Genomic DNA, 13,675 nt, shown 5'->3' on the forward strand with positions numbered 1-13,675 from the left:
TAAGTGGGGATGCCATGGTTTTCCAGTTAACATAAGCTCTTGTTGCTTGAAATAATTTTATTTTTATGAGATTTGTCTCAACTTATACAAACAACTGTTTACAAGCAAGTTAATGTATGTTTCAACATATAATTAACATATAAGTTAACAGCAAAAATGTACAATCGACATTTTCCTTAAAGGAAAACGTAATTAATAAAAAAGAATAGCGAGACCTTTGGAAATTCCACACCGGACTCATTGATATATGTTTGCATTCTATGGATGTGCAGTGTAAATGGAGACACTCTGGTATTATTGTAGCTCTTTTCTTAAAACTGCAAAATATTTATCTAATCTATTAGGGGCGCCCGTCATAGCCCAGTCGTAAAGTACGCTTAGATATGATATTTTAATTCTTGCAAATTAAGTATATATATATATATATATATATATATATATATATATATATATATATATATATATATATATATATATATATATATACCCATGTGACTGGAGTGCATTAGCTTGAATCGCAACCGAAATAAAAACTTAGCAATATATATATATATATATATATATATATATATATATATATATATATGATGATTGCAACGTCTTGTCAGACGAGTGCCACTCCCTCAGACATTTAAAATCCATGATCCCAAATACCTTAGTGAGTATCTATACAAATATGATTTCACAGAGTCTTAGCTTTGTACGACAGCTAAGTCTCTCTCTCGGTTCAAAATGTTGAGATCCAGCAACTAGCAAGAGCAAGATAGCCAGCAACAAATTAAACTGAAGACCAGCTTAATGCGGGTAATGGTCTTCCGCTTTATGGTTTTTTAAATCAGGGATTTGCTTCTCCTAGAAAGGTTGCCTTCACCACGGCTTTCGGGAGCCCTCTCCACCCTAATACACATACATATATATATATATATATATATATATATATATATATATATATATGTATATATATATATATATATATATATATATATATATATATATATACCTTTAATCCCTTAAGCCATAAGCGAAACCGAAACCAAATCTTACGAAGAATACTTGATAAATTATTCATAAGAAAAATACATGCCTGAAGCTATAATCCAAACCAAAGCCAAAATGTATGAATAATTCTTGGTAAAATTATTTCTGACACGATATGGAGATATATAAATATTTAACGGCCTGAATGTTAGCATTGCTCAGAAAATAACAAACGCGATTTCGTATTAATATATAGATGTTTAAGTATAAATAATCTAATCGATCTAAAACTATCTTTTTTTCTGAAACAAACAGTCTACTAGACTATTTTGTATTTAGGAAATATTACAATTTTTATAAATCTTTACTATTACAAAAACCGATGTATTCCTTCAACGCTCACCCGTCAACGCAAATAGTATTCTAATTGATAAAAAGATTAACTTTGTATGTATGTCTGTATTATAATTATCACGTGGGCGCGTACCCACACCTAATATTAAGGATATATTCTCTGCTTTTATGAGCACTTACTTTTTTCGGTGACAGTAACAGGTGTACAGCAATTATAATTTTCTTTGTGTGACGTTCGCACACAGGTTTAATGAAAAGTAATACGCTGTTTTAAAAGCGAAACTAAACAAAACACACACAAAAATGCGGCTACTAAGTTACTTAATGTGTTAGCTGAATTGTCGAAATTGCAAATATAAGTGTGTTCTAGATGTTTATACTATGTTCATGAAAAAAACGATATATTTTTTTATTTAAAGCATGATAAAAATCTTAAAAAAACAAAAATGTGTATTCCTTCTCTAGGTAGCTACTGCCCGGAAAATAAGAGGAAGAAAAGGTAGCTGAAATAAATTAAAAAAAAAGATCACAGAGAACAATTGTGTGTGTGCAGTCAGCACCAACCCTATTCAGGCTTAAACGGCTTCCCCCGAAAGAGGAAGTTTCCTGGGAGTATGAAATTCACAGGCGGTCCCCAGTCGCATGTATATCACCGATAGGGGAGATGATGACGTTAGGTTTTTGCAACTTTTTTGAAGGAGGTTCGACGTCCTCCAAAATACAGCACCTGGACTTCCCAAATTGGGCACCCATTTTAGTAATGACAAGGCTCAACGTTGCTTAACTTTGATGATCTGCCGTGTCACCGTGATTATACCTAAGAACAATTCCGAAAAACTGAACAATAAATTGCAGAAATTGGAATAAAAGGAATGGGTTGAAAGATACAAGGAATAACAATAATGAAAACGGCTGAAATAAAAAGGAAAACCCCTAGAATCCGACCACGAATACACATGAGCCACATTCATGGGCCATACGAGCCGCTGCAGAGAGAAAACAAGAAGCATCCGATGGGACAAAGAAAATTCGAGATACACATATGTATAAGATTTCTACCCTCCATCCATCCTCTCTAATTACCCCCTCCTCCCCGAAAAAAGAATGATGTTCAGTAGCTGAGAAGGGTAAAAAAGTACGGAAAGACTTATCGGCACAATATGAAAGCTCAACAAATGTCATTGGAGAATATATAGGGGGACAATAGAATGATAAATGAATTCACAAAAACTATATATTGTTAATATAGATTGGTTCATTTATTAAATAAGGGAATACAGACAATTAGTTGGGGATAGAAGCGGCTATTTATGCCAAGGCAGTTCGAAGCCTAAATTTTCTCATCAGAATGGCAGAGAAGATGCTAGGTAACACAGTGGGGAAGCGGTGTGGAGAGTGGGATTCATTGGGAACGAAAGAGATCAATTAAAATTATAGATACTGTTGAGGCGAGTTTTATCGAATTCTAAATAAAGGAGGAGCGTATTATATAGAGTGTAATGTAAAAATATGTATAGGGACTTTACCATAGTCTTAAATGTATGTAGTATCAGTGTTTAGGATAAAGGGAAGATATAGTTCGTATGTGTGCTAATTCTATTTGATTGCCGTGTAAGATGTCTATTTTGTATGCAGGACCATTTAATTGACAGATGCAACCGGGACGACAGCAACACTATGAAGTGTGGTATAATTTTTGGAGGGTTATTATGGTGATGATTAAGGCGAAAGGGCGAATGGGTGTATGCTACGCAGGGTTGAACAAAAAGGGTTACATGGGGCGTCCTGTGCCAGGGTTTTAATTTAGTGAGGTGAGGGTGGGTTCGGAAGTGAGTTAATAGGTATAAGGATAGGGTAGCAAAGTTTATGGAGGTGGATAAAAAGACGAAAGGAAATTAAGCATGTGGACGATTGGCGTGGTGGGATAATAGGGGAAAATGTATTATAAATAATAATAAAAAATGACAATAAAGGAATAATGTATATATATATACATATATATATATATATATATATATATATATATATATATATATATGTTTCTGCAGAAGTCAACAATTTATTTGTGCCCCATTCTCGTATGCATACCCCCTAGTTATCCAACTCCGCACCCATTTAAGTAAATTTTCAATTTAGGTATTTAGTTAGTTTTTATTATTTTATTTTGCTTTTATTCTGTTTCCTTTTCTTTTATTTTTAATACCCTTCATACTGTGTCCTTTAATTTTATTTCATGTGTGATTTTTCATCTTATATTTATCTTTATCCCTAAATTTTATTTACTTTTTCGCTATTTATGTAAAATGTTGCCATTATAACTATTATTATTATTAGTAGTAGTAGTAGTAGTAGTAGTAGTAGTAGTAATGTTTCCATTATAATTACTATAATAATAATAATAATAATAATAATAATAATAATAATAATAATAATAATAATAATAATAACTAGCAGGGCCCGTGGAAATTCCACGGTAGTTAAAATCTTTTAAAACACATCAGTAAGAAATTCCTTATTGTTATATTACAAAAATGAACGTATGGAAGCAAGTAGAACAAAGCACTTTAGTTTAAACTTTTATTGAATGTCAATGCGATCGTGGCTGATGCTGTTGATATTGTCAGGAAGTGCTGGTGATGATTGAGGCGGTGACAGGGACGTCGATCAGCTGCTTGGAGTGAGAATAGTAGTCAGTCAGCAGGTTCTTGGGAGTCAGACTGTGAATAAAAAAAAGACTGTATGACATTGTTGACATCGATTTTGTGCAAGTTCTGATGACCCCAAGTTGTTTAATATTTCAGGACATGTTGGATTACACGTGTGAGTAATGAATAGGTCACAGAAAACTGCCATTGCATCTTGATGAAGCTGTTGTAGATTTCTAGGACTTCCTGTAAATGTAGATGGTAGAATAACTGGTACACCAGAATAACCATCTTCATTCCTTGATAAACAATCCATTAAGCCATACTATTGAGCAGCTCTTGGTTGACTTTGATAGCTTTTAATGAAGTTAAATAAGCAACCGTCAACTTTTACATATGCAATAGACTTTTCTATTTATTTTTAATTTTATTCAATGAAGATTTGGAAATTCACAAATATTTTTAAGTCGAATTATTGATATAGATTTCAATTAATGCATCATAACTTCCTGATAATATAAATAGAACACTTTGAATTTTATGTACAAACGTTTTTCCATAAAAACATTGTAATCTGTTATAATATTCAGATTCTTGTGTGCATAGAAAATGAAGTGTTTCTGTAAAACTTACGAAGTACAGTAACATTTTGATTTTTTGATAATTAAAATTATGTGAGGTAGGTTGTACCTATCAAATTTATGTCAATGTTATATAATTAAGTAAAGTTAAACAAACTGTACACTACTTTTTCATCAAATTCTGAATTTTAAATATAAGAAAAGCATTAAAAATTTTTTTTTTCCAACATCATATTTACATCCAAGTTAATTTTTAGATTCCATAGCTGTTCCTGATTGATTTCATAACACTTCACGGTAAACAATATTCTTAGTATATGTTACACCACACTTTCTGCCCTGATTATCATCTCTATGCAGTTGCATTACCTTAATTTCACACTGTACTTAGATCGAGCTCTTGAACATGCCACATACAGCTGACCATGAGAAAATACAGGTTGTTGAAGACACAGACCAACCTTATTAAATGTTTGGCCTTGTACTTTGTTGATGGTCAGTGAATATGCTAATCGTATTGGAAACTGTATCCGATGAAATGCAAACGGAACATTTGTATCACTTGGCTTTAACTAAATTCTTGGAATGATAACTGTGGAACCTCTAGATCCATTAATTAAAATAGTAATGATGCTGTTTTGATGATATTCTTTTATTTTCATCCTAGTTCCATTACAAAGTCCTTGATTTATGGATAAATTTCGCAGTCGCATTACTATTGCCCCTATTTTCACATTAAGTCAGTGAGGTGACATTCCAGATGGAGTTAATATATTTATGAACTCGGTAGGATACTTTTGAAGTTCAGCATCATCATCGGAGATGTAATCTGTAATTAAATATGTATTTATGCCTCCGGAAAGATTATTTAAAATTTCTACATTTACTGTTAAACATTCTGTATTTTTTGGAGTCATGATTATTCTATTTTCCATTTCTTGAGGGCTGCAATCAAATATTTTTGAGATTAGAGAACCATTATATACCGATTCATCAGGAAAATCTATCGCATCTACAGGAACGTCATTAAGACTGGTCATTAGTGTACCATTACCAAGATGAAGGAGCCATCTAGAAAACTCCTGTTCATTTATGTTAGTTCTGACATTTTGTGCTAGTTGTAATTGCCTGAAATGATGCCACAACAGGCATCTTTTAAGACAGGTGTCTATAATAGATGAAAGTGATCCATGTGGCACTGCTGGCAAAATTTGCCTGAAGTCACCTCCAAGTATGAGAAATTTTCCACCAAATATTTTATCGTTATATCTTGTAAACATCTATCTATAGCAAGCAGTGTATGATTAGGTATCATAGAGGCTTCGTCTATGATGAATACCTTTACCTTTCTCAAAAAAGAAGCATGCTCTGATACAGGAGAAACGTTACAGACACTGGTTTCTGTCAGAGGTACAGGTAGTTTGAATATACTGCTGGAGGTGAAGTAATCATATAACATGTTGAATAAAAAGGTTTTTCCTGATCCGGCTGGGGCATCTAAATAGAAGCAATTGCTGTGTGGGGCTACTTTTTCAGTGGCCATGACAGCCTTGGTTATAGTATTAAAGACCTCTAATTGTTGATTGTTTAACAATTCAACATTAGGCCCGTTTGTATTTCAAGTCATATTATCTATTGGATGATCACATGTTGGTTCAGGTAACCCCATTGCCTGGCAAGAAGAACCATGCTCATTAAATATTGGTTTTATCAAATGAATAACTGGGGGATATGTATATACACTGCCCCCCCCCCGTTTGCGGCCCGGGCGACAAGATCAAAGTGTAGTATCTGTTCCGACAGATACTGCAAGCAAAGACCATATGTGGGGGTAACCCCACATATCTACCTTGGTCAATGTAGGGGCAACCCTTCATACCAACAGTTCCTATCAAACTCCCATTTCCCACCCATCGGGAGCTGGTCCCCCATTTCCCTCCCCCTCCCTCTCTCTCCACATTAAAAAACGGCCTTGTGCCTAATTTGCTCAGTGGGGAAGCAAATAAATACAAACTGGGGGATATGTATAATATATCCACCAGCCCACTACACTTTACCGTAAAATTCGGTTAAAACAATTGTTGACGAATAATCTCCTTTGAATCGATATTGTCTGCTTGTGACAATTGAAGCGAAAACCTTATCAGGTATTAAATGCTAAAACATTTTAATACAGCTGGCTAATTTGCTATAAAGTAAGTTATTCCGAACTTTGATCTAACATTTTAATTTAAAAAAAAAGCTTAACATTTTCTTGTATCTTTTTTTTACATAAAGAAAAATTTAAGTATCATGCTGAAATAATAAAAATGCCATTCTTTATAAGGGGAGAGGGTTTGACTATTCTAAACCTTCACCTAAATAACCATTTGATGAAAAAAATGTTTAAAATGTTATTGTATATTTTTTATAATTTTTGTTAAATAAGAAAAATCAATAAACTTTGATAACACTATTGTAAGAATCATGCTGAAAGCCATTCTTAATATTGGGAGGGGGGGTTAACTATTCTGAAACTTTACCTAAAATGTAACAAAAATAAGGGAAAAATATATGTATGAACAATAAATTTTTCTCCAGTTAAATAAATTGATAAAGCTGTTGTAGATTCCTCGGACTTACTGTATAAATTATACTGTAAATCTTTAAATAAGGAATAAATATTTATTTAAACCATAATTATTGAAACAGTATTTTACTGCATAAAAAACGGTTATGGGGAGAAGGATTAACTATTTTGAACCTTCACCTAAATAGCGATTTAATGAAAAAAAAAATTAATGGTCTTGTATTTTTTTTTATAATTTGTTTTAAAACAAAAAATAAAAAAAACTTTGATACCGCTATTGTAAGAATCGTGCCGAAAGCCATTCTTAATATGGGGAGGGGGTTAACTATTCTGAAACTTCACCTAACAATGTAATAAAAATAATGGAAAAAATATATGTATTAACAATAAATATTTCTTCAGTTAAATAAAATATACTGAAAATCTTTAAATAGGAAACAAAAAAGTGTTTTATTTCATATTAAAAAAAATTGTTGTGTCCATTTTTTATAGTATTTAAATATGTATGCCCTGTCAGTGGGCATTAGAAGATGATGACTGCCTGTAAAAGAAGCAAAATAAAACGAACAAAACATTAGTAATAACTATGTAAACAACGTGAAGATGTATAAATGTTACAAAATTACTCGATTCGGCATTAAATAACACGAAAAAGGATTGATATGCCGTAAAACAAAAACAAAACAGAACAAGACGTAAAATATGTGTTTACTCTGTGTTACTGTTACTCAGTGTATTTGCGAATGGTGACTTTGGTTATTTATTTAATAAAGTCATTCTTGATGTTTGTAATATTTATTTCGAAACATATTTTTTGTTATGTAAAGCTTACTCAAAAGTAAATAAAAAAAGTGGCACAGTAAAAAAAAAAACGAACTCGTAACGTTAAATGTAACACAATAAATTTATTACTGAATGAAATAAAATAAGCGTTTCGTAATCACTACAATAATAAACAGAAGACATCGTTAAAAATGTAAGTAAAATACTATTTAAACTGTGGAACGATACCTTCTATGCATAATTAATTATCTTTAAAATAATCCAGAACCATAAAAAGAAAGTTCATATATATTTTTTGTTGTTGTTGTTCGAGAAGTTTGGAAAATAAAAGGGGTTAATGATTTTTTTAACTAATAAAGAGTGAACAATAAAGTGAGATAATTCACATTAATTAATGTTTGCGATGATGATGACGCGGTTCATTAATTAATGTTTGCGATGATGATGACGTGACACCGTACGGACAAGCAAATTAATATACAGACAATTAAATGTTGCCATTTGCCTATTATCAATCATATCATGCTGGAAAAGGAAAAAAAAAAAAAAAAAAAAAAAAAGAATTGGTGTCGCTATTGAGGCAAAGCTAATAATAATGATTTGCCTTTCTCGGCCTTTTGGCTAAGATCAAAGTGTAGTATCTGTTCTTCAGCTTACGAAACTTTTGCTCTTCCAATTGTCTGAGAGGGGATCTGCCACCGGGCTCTTGAGCCAGGTTCAAGGCATTTGTTCACGTCTGCAAGGACCAGACCCCCTCCTTTGGGGAGTCAGGACCTTCAGCATAGTCTAAGGTTTTAGTTTTAAGTTTTAGTTTTAAGTAGATTTAAGTTCTTCTTTTCTCCCTCTCTCTGGGAGGAATGTCTAATTCTCACTCTTAATTAACTAGCGGCACTTTGACCCGCTAGTCTTTTGTCTTCCTTCGCTGCTCTCCCGTTGGATCGAGCAGACCGGGTCTCTTTGTCGCTTCCTGTTGGGGTTGTTTGTGGGAAGGGTTTTGGGGTTAATACCTTCGTTTTTGCCTTCTCTCTGGGCAAAGATGCCTTTCCCTCTCTCCTCTTAATTGCGACGCGGCACTCTGACCCGCTAGCCACCACTGCGTCTTTCTTCTCTGCTCTCCCCCCGCAAGGGTGGATCGAGCTGACTAACCCGACTTCCCCGCGAGGGGAGGTCAAACCTCTTTCTCTCTTCGCCCCTGGCCACCCCTTCCATCCCTTTGTCCCCCAGACTGTTTTATTTTTCCTCCCTCCCAGGTCTGGTCTGCGTCAGCGACCAACGCCCCCACGATGCCGAGCAGGCGGGGATCATCACCCCAAATGCGGAGCAACGTTCCCCCTACTAAATCCCCGGAAAAGGGAGTAAAATCCCGGCCCCGGGCCAACGAAGAAGAAATGGAAGGCAAGGTAGGGCCGCAGCCCGCGGCGACCTTGGACACCATGGGTGGGGTAGGGCCGCAGCCCGCGGCGACCCCGGATCCTGCTCCCCGAAAAGGGCACTCCCAGCCCGAAAAGAAGGAAGAGGCGACAAGCGAGGGAAAGAGTCATGAGGCCCACGAACCACAAACGACGGAGGCCACCATGTCTCGATCCTCGCAGGTCGTTTCCAGTTCGAGCGATGAAGCTCCCCTAAAGGACAAAAATCTCCCAAAAGGGGGAGCTAAAGAAGAGGCGTCCACGGTGACAACTGCAGAGCAAAAGCCGGTGAAGACAAGTGTCACCGGGACTCCAAGAAGGACACCAAGTCCTCCAACCCCCCAAGAAGTCAACTCCCCGGCCCAGGGGGAAGAAGAAGAAGAGGACGAAGATGACGCCAATCGAAGAACAAAGGCGCTCATCGATAACACGATCACGTCCCTCAAAAGGCTATTCCAGGTGGAACGGGTGCCGGACAACCAAAACGCACCCACGGAGGATAGCTCTATAGGAGTATGTGGGGCTGAGCTACCATCACTCGGCAAAGCCCCTGACTCCAAAACCAAGGCGTCGGCGGCAAAATCACCCAGTCCGCAGACGCCCAACAAGAAGAGGAAGCCTTCCCAAGCGGAAAAGACGGAGGAATGGCCGACTCTAAAGGCGACATCAACCCAACGACAGGCCCAGCCGATGCAGCAGCAGCAGCAGCAGCAACAACAACAACAGGCCAAAGGGACCAAGTCAGACACTCTGTGCCCGGGACCATCAAAACCCCAGGCGAACGAGGCAGCGGCTTGGGGCCCTAGGAAAGAAAACCAAATGACACCGGAGGACTACAGGACTCTGTTCAAGGAAACTTACAAGCAGTATACGGAGGGGATCAACATCATTCCCCTGCCGGGACAAGTCGAAGAGCTCCAGAATAGAGTCCTCTCCCTGGTCACATCCAATCTAAAGACCAGGGGATTAGCCGGTGTCAACAAAGATGTCATGGTGGAGATGTTGATGGACTTAAACATCCCGGCCAGCTACATCTGTCGTAGGAGCTTCGCCATGTGGGACATCCTGCTGCCTACCAAAGAAGAGGCAATCCGCCTGTCCAAGACGAACCTGAGCTGGCGAAACATCAAGCTCCAGCCAGAGTATATGAACAAAAGGAGGATGAACGTCTCCATATTGAACGTCCCGTGCCATTTGGAGGCCAAACAGCTGGGGGCTATTATGAGCCAGTACGGAGACGTTGAAACTGTTTCCCCAGTCCGCGGTCAGCGCAATGTCATGACCGGGGACTATAAATTAACTATGGTCCTGGAAAGAGCCGAATTTGACAGGGTTCCAGCGATGCTGAAATTCGGGAAATGGACCCTGGCAATAATAGTGGAAGGCAGGAGACCACATTGCTGGCACTGCCAGAAGCAGGGACATATGGCCCGTGACTGTCCAAAGAAGCCACCATCAAGACCAGCTACCAAGGCCGCAGGAAGCTCCCAACCCTCGGCCACGGTCACAGCCGCTCCCGCGACGTCTGCACCAGCAACCACAACAGAAGGTGAATGGTCAACGGTCACCAGAAGGAATGGAAAAAGCAACCCCAAACGGACGGTGACCGTAGACCAAACTGACAAGCCAGCCCCCATGGACACGGAGACTCCTCTCTCCTCGACCAAAAGGAAGTTACAAGAGTCAGAGGAGGAGGAGGTGGTGTCCGAGGAAGAGACCAACCCAGCAACTGAGGCATCTTCAGACGAGGTGTCTAGAAAGTCAAGGAGGAAGAAGAGCAGGAAGACAAAGGGGAACCCCACACCCCCTGAGAAAGATTTTTTCAAAAAAGCCGAGGCTGAATCCCCCAACCTACCATCCCCCTCACAGCCAAAGCAATCAACCTCCACCCAATCCTCATCCCCCAGAGACTCACAACCATCCCCAACACCCAACTCAACCCCTGCTCTTCCTCCGCCTCCTACACCATCCGAGAAGGAGAAAGCACCGGTTCGCACGGAGCGAACCAAGAAACTCCCCTTTCTACCCGGAAAGAGACTTTGTGAAACGAGTCGTCTGCGAGCAGCCCATGAGTTGAAGGGCAAGCAGAAGACTCAACACAACAAACTGAGGGATTTGGTGTACATTGGTTGCAACAATGTCACCGATCCCACTCAATTTCCAGACGCTCCAATGTTGACCACCTTTGTGCGAAAAAATAAAGACGCACGGACAGAATCCCTGTGGTCAATGTTGGAGGCAGCTAAGGAGGCCATACAAGGCAAAAAAATAATCGACATGGACCACCCTTCGCTGCTAAAATTAGCAGTGAAATGCGAAGGAAGGACTCCCATCTATGTCCACCCATCACTATACAGGGCACTAAAATTAATCTTTCCCCTGGATGTTGGAGGCGTGGCCAAGGATGGTCAGCCCGGAGAAGACTTACTCACCGGAAGCCTTGGTCAGGCCTACCACATCCTGTCTGCCAAGGATTTCAGACCCGTCTGTGACACTGCTTAAAGGTAAGTGAACATGACTTTAAACTTGGCTACATTTAATGTGAGGGGCATCAGGTGTCGAAGCAAGGCCTCGCGCGTTGTGAGAGACCTGGTGTCCCTTAAGGTAGATATCGCCGCTATCCAGAAGACCCACTTTATTTGTGACGAGGATTGTCAGGTGCTGGTAAACGATTACGATGTTTACTCAGCATATGGCAATACTTATAGTCGTGGAATCTCCTTGCTAGTGAAACGCACCCTGTCAGCGTCGATGAATGTTGTTCACGCAGGCGAGGACGGGCGGGCGTTCGTTGTTGATGTTGCTGTTAATTGTAGTGTTTTTCGGATTGTTGCTGTTTATGCTCCCAATGCTGCTGTAGAGAGGGCAACCTTTTTTCGACGGTTGGAGGGCTTCTTAGTGGATCCGGAACGGTTAGTTTTAATGGGTGATTGGAATGCAATCCTTGATCCCAGTATAGATAAGGTCGGGGGAGCTAGTGGGTCGGCGTGGTGTGACAGCTCTCTGTCTGACCTGATGGCTTCGTGCGATCTCGTCGACAGATTTCGTCTTGATCATCCAGGGCGGGAGATGTGGACGTGGCATTCTGTAGTGCCTTCCCATCCGAGTACTTACTTGGATCGGATGTTAGTAAGAAGAGGCGATGTAGACTTCCTATCTTGCCCCACGTTCCACTTGCTAGGACACTCGGACCATAAACTCGTTATGGCCCGTTTGAACTTAAGTGCTAGGCCTAAACTGGCCGGATACTGGAAGTTCAACAACTCCTTGTTGGAGCTGGAGGACTACCGGTTGAAGGTCACTGAGCTAATTCAGAGGGCTTTAGTGGGGGCGGTTACAGGGAGTAAGTGGTGGGTTAGTCTTAAGGCCAAAATTAGGCTCTTCTCTGTCAAGTATAGCCAACGCCTCGCGTTAGATAAGGCTGAGGCAAAGAGGCGCTTAGAGGATAAGCTGACCCGGGCGGTGGAAGGGGGGGGATCCCCTAGAGCTAGCACTAGCTAAACAAGATCTCAACCGCTTGGCTAGCGAGCGGTATGAAGGTCAAGTAGTTAGGGCTAGGTTAAAGAAAGTTTCTAACGAGGCTGTGAATGTTGACGCTGTTGAGCGTAAGGCTGCTTTAAGGCGCGGTTCGGATGGGTACATTCGTAAAGTATATAACCTGGAAGGACACGCTTTAGTATCGACTCGGGAGATCTGCGAGGGGTTTCGGGAGCATCTATCGGTGCGCTTCACCCAACTACCCAGGCTCAGGGTTGATGAGTTTGGCAGCTATTTGGCTGACTCGCCCCGCCTCAGGGCGGCTCGAGCGGCTAGCTGTGATTGTCTTATTACTGAACATGAGGTCATTACTGCGTTGAAGCAGGTCGGCTATAACAAATCTCCGGGGCTTGATGGTTTACCCTACGAGTTTTACTTGAAGCTGTCGCCCATGTTGGTCCCTCTTCTGAAGGATATGTTCAACCATTGGTTTGCCCAGGGCTCCATCCCTGGACAGGTGACCAAGGGTGTGATCACATTGCTGAGGAAAGGTCAACGGCATGGCGGGAGGGAAAACTTTGATGATTTTAGGCCCTTGACTCTGCTAAACACAGAGTTAAAGATTTTGGCAAAGATTCTTGCGAATCGCTTGCAGGTTGTCATCACTGATTTGATCGAACCAGACCAGGCTTATGCTGTGAAGGGGAGATCAATTCAAGACAATTTGCATTTGATACGCTCGATCATAGAGGGTACAGAAGACGACGCCGAAGCCGCGCTGATCAGTTTGGATCAGTCCAAGGCATTCGATAGGGTCGACCATCGGTTCCTAGGATCTGTGTTAGAGGCCGCCGGATTTAATCCGGACTTCCGCAAGTG

General features: G+C 39.8%; 1 pseudogene; it reads left to right on the forward strand.

Annotated features, from left to right (window-relative positions):
* The first annotated feature begins 8,510 nt into the window (after positions 1 to 8,510).
* Positions 8,511 to 8,666, forward strand: LOC145273953 (U2 spliceosomal RNA; annotated as a pseudogene).
* The last annotated feature ends 5,009 nt before the right edge of the window (positions 8,667 to 13,675 follow it).

The sequence above is a fragment of the Euprymna scolopes genome, chromosome 4 (genome assembly GCF_053919585.1).
Source record: "Euprymna scolopes isolate OS-2025 chromosome 4, ASM5391958v1, whole genome shotgun sequence".
Classification (NCBI taxonomy): Eukaryota; Metazoa; Mollusca; class Cephalopoda; order Sepiida; family Sepiolidae; genus Euprymna; species Euprymna scolopes.